At 44.0% G+C, this 4,090-nt stretch overlaps 1 long non-coding RNA gene across 1 annotated transcript; it reads right to left on the bottom strand.

Moving 5' to 3' along the window:
* Nucleotides 1-2,651: 2,651 nt before the first annotated feature.
* On the bottom strand, nt 2,652-4,061 carry LOC127921722 (uncharacterized). Its single transcript, XR_008109384.1, has 3 exons — nt 3,969-4,061; nt 3,649-3,798; nt 2,652-3,062 (listed from the first exon to the last, which is right to left on the bottom strand). It is a non-coding gene; the product is annotated as an uncharacterized LOC127921722 (long non-coding RNA).
* Nucleotides 4,062-4,090: the final 29 nt, after the last annotated feature.

Below are 4,090 nucleotides of genomic sequence, written 5' to 3'. Positions count from 1 at the left end.
CTAGTCACAGAAAAACACACAGCCATTTTCCAGCCAAAGAGAGGAGTCACAAAAAGCAGAAATAGAGATCAAATTAATCACTAACCTTTGATGATCTTCATCAGATGGCACTCATAGGACTTCATGTTACACAATACATGTATGTTTTGTTCAATAAAGTTCATATTTATATCCAAAAATCTCAGTTTACATTGGCACGTTATGTTCAGTAATGTTGTGCCTCGAAAACATCCAACGAATTTGCAGAGAGCCACATCAATTTACAGAAAAACCATCATAAACTTTGATAAAAGATACAAGTGTTATGCACAGATTTAAATATATACTTCTCCTTAATGCAACCGCTGTGTCAGATTTCAATAAAGCTTTACGGAAGAAGCACACCATGCAATAATCTGAGTACAGCACTCAGACACAAAAACAAGCCATACAGATGTTGTGGAGTCAGTAAAAGTCAGAAATAGCGTTATAAATATTCACTTACCTTTGATGATCTTCATCAGAATGCACTCCCAGGAATCTCAGTTCCACAATAAATGTTTGTTTTGTTCGATAAAGTTCATCTTCATGTCCAAATACCTCCTTTTTGTTAGGGCGTTTAGTTCACCAATTGAAATTCACAAGGCGCGGTCAAGTCCAGATGAAAGTCCAGACGAAAAGTCAAAACAGTTCTATTACAGTTCGTAGAAACATGTCAAACGATGTATAGAATCAATCTTTAGGATGTTTTTATCATAAATCTTCAATAATATTTCAACTGGACAATTCCTTTGTCTTTAGAAATGAAAAGGAACGCAGCTCGCTCTCACGGCCGCGTGCATGACTTAGCTCATGGCCTTCTGCCAGACCTCTTAGTCAAACAGCTCTTAGTCGCTCCCCCTTCATAGTAGAAGCCTGAAACATGGTTCTAAAGACTGTTGACATCTAGTGGAAGCCTTAGTAAGTGCAATATGACCCCATTTACACTGTATAGTAGAAAGGCAATGAGTTGAAAAACTACAAACCTCAAATTTCCCACTTCCTGGCTGGATTATTCTCAGGTTTTCACCTGCCATATGAGTTCTGTTATACTCACAGACATCATTCAAACAGTTTTAGAAACGGCAGAGAGTTTTCTTTCCAAATCTATTAATACATTATCTTCTGGGCCTGAGTAGCAGGCAGTTTACTCTAGGCACGCTTTTCATCCGAATGTGAAAATACTGCCCCCTATCCCAAACAGGATAAACTGAACATGTGGCTAACAGAAATGGAATAATGTGTCCCTGAACAAAAAGGGGTTCAAAATCGTGCATGTGCCAGTTCTGCTGTGAGATGTTACCCCACCTTCCAGCAAGGCACCTGCAAGTTCCCAGACATTTCTGGGGGTGGGTCTTACTCCTAGCCCTCACTCCTCCGATCCAACAGGTCCCAGACGGCTCAATGGGATTGAGATACGGATCTTCGCTGGCCATGGCAGAACACGGACATTCCTGTCTTGCAGGAAATCACGCACAGAACGAGCAGTATGGCTGATGGCATTGTCATGCTGAAGGGTCATGTTAGGATGAGCCTGCAGGAAGGATACCACATGAGGGAGGAGGTTGTCTTCCCTGTAACGCACAGTGTTGAGACTGCCTGCAATGACAACAAGCTCAGTCTGATGATGCTGTGACACACGCCCAAGACCATGACGAACCCTCCACCTCCAAATTGATACCGCTCCAGAGTACAGGCCTCGGTGTAACGTCATTCCTTCGACGATAAACAAAATAACTCACCATCGCCCCTGGTGAAATAAACCATGACTCGTCAGTGAAGAGCACTTTTGACAGTCCTGTCTGGTCCAGCGATGGTGGGTTTGTGCCCATTGGCGACGTTGTTGCCTTACAACAGCCTACAAGCCCTCAGTCCAGCCTCTCTCAGCCTATTGTGGACAGTCTGAGCACTGATGGAGGGATTGTGCATTCCTGGTGTAACTCGGGCAGCTGTTGTTGCCATCCTGTACCTGTCCCGCAGGTGTGATGTTCGGATGTACCGATCCTGTGCAGGTGTTGTTACACAAGGTCTGCCACTGCGAGGACAATCAGCTGTCCTTCCTGTCTCCCTGTAGCGCCTGTCTTAGGCGTCTGGCCAGAACGGACATTGCAATTTATTGCCCTGGCACATCTGCAGTCCTCATGCGCCCCTTGCAGCATGCCGAAGGCACGTTCACGCAGATGAGCAGGAACCCTGGGCATCTTTCTTTGAGGTTAGTAGAAAGGTTAGTATAAAGGCCTCTTTAGTTTCCTAAGTTTTCATAACTGTGACCTTTAATTGCCTATCGCCTGTAAGCTGTTAGTGTCTTAACGACCGTCTCCACAGACGCATGTTCATTAATTGTTCATGGTTCATTGAACAGTTATGGGAAACAGTGTTTATACCCTTTTTAAAATGAAGATCTGTGAAGTTATTTGGATATATATGAATTATCTTTGAAAGACAGAGTCCTGAAAAAGGGAAGTTTATTTTTTTGCTGAGTGTACTTTTTCCACCCTGTACTGTGAATGTTTACACTGTGTGTTCAATAAAGACATGAAAAAGTATCATTGTTTGTCTATTGTTGTGACTTAGATGAAGATCAGATAACATTTTATGCCCAATTTACGCAGAAGTCCAGTTAATTCCAAAGGGTTCACATACTTTTTCTTGCCACTGTACTTGGATATGGATTTCCCAGTAGATGGGAGACAGGGAAGCAGTAATATGCCTACAGCCCCCAAAGAGTGAAAGCTGGGAACATGTTAATGAAAATGACCTACCACTGACAGGCTAGCTGAATGTGGTGAGCAGGTCATCACAGAAGACAAGGTTCCAGAGTGATCAGAGTCACTGCTAGGTCTTTCAGTTGGTGGTCTGGCAGTTTGTGGTCTGGCAATATGTGGTCTGGCAGTATGTAGCCTAGCAACCTCGAGGTTCTCAGTCGAGATCTGACTGGAAAGAGTGTCCATCGATGAGGTGGAGTGTCTGAAGGGAGAGTCCATTCCTAGAGGTGTGTGTGTCTCCATGCCCAGGGGTCTCCAATCTCCCATCTGGCTACCAGGCTAAGAGAGACGGGTGAGAAAGAGAGGCAAATGTATGAAGATACCAACAGAAACACTGAGGTCCTACTGCTGCTTAAGCAACTGTGAGTTGATATCAGCCCTAGGAGTGCCGCTGTTCCATCCTGTGACGACCCTCCCACTCTGTCTGCCGTATTCTCTCTTTGTTCTTGTTTCCTTATTAGGATGCCGATGGGCGGAGTTGGGAGGGTCGTCAGCTACATGAGAAACACCTGGGCCAGGTGTCTCCCAGGATAAATAGACCTCTTCCACATTCATGGAAGAGACTCTCTCCATGCAGACACCTTTTGTAGATTGTGTTGTGGTTCTTGGTGGCCTTTTGTTTGTTTGTTTGTTTGCTTTGGTACCTTTCATCACCCTGCATTATCACATTCATGCATGCAAAACACTCACTTACACTACTGATTACTGATTACACACACCATTGTATATTATACTTAGTTGCTTTAGTTAATAAATACATATTTTACTACTCCTCATCTCCACATTGTCTCCCTTTGTTACGGGCTTTGAGCCGGTTCGTGACAAGAGCCGGCAGACAGAGTGGGAGGTCGCTCACAATCCTTACCTGTCCAATCACCGACCAGCGGATTCGGCGCTCCAGGCGCAGCTCCCTGCACACTTCTCTTTCAGCTCCTTAAGCCTGAGGCGTCGTTTCACATCCCAAGCCAGTTCGGCCAAGTGAAGGTTCTTCCCCTCTTCCATTTCACTCTGAAACCTTCACATACAAGGGAACATAAAACATGATTTACCTTAATTTTTCTACAACTCAAACTGTCCACCATATATATTTCTTAAGTTATTGCTAGATAGGAGGTCAACGTGATTCCACACCTTTGCTTATGTTTTTTTAAACAAATTTGGATAAAAGATTCTAAAAACACTCACGTGTTCTTGAAGTAGTTTCTACCCTTGGCAATGAGCCAATCTCTAATATCCGTCAGTGAGATGTGGGACGGAACCTCCCCTTGCTGCTGCAAGACTAGGAAATGCTTCAAAAGCATTTTCTG

This window comes from Oncorhynchus keta, unplaced genomic scaffold (genome assembly GCF_023373465.1).
Source record: "Oncorhynchus keta strain PuntledgeMale-10-30-2019 unplaced genomic scaffold, Oket_V2 Un_contig_23338_pilon_pilon, whole genome shotgun sequence".
NCBI lineage: Eukaryota > Metazoa > Chordata > Actinopteri > Salmoniformes > Salmonidae > Oncorhynchus > Oncorhynchus keta.
The sequence above is the reverse complement of the archived record's forward strand: the minus strand, read 5'-3'. Positions and strand labels throughout refer to the sequence as shown.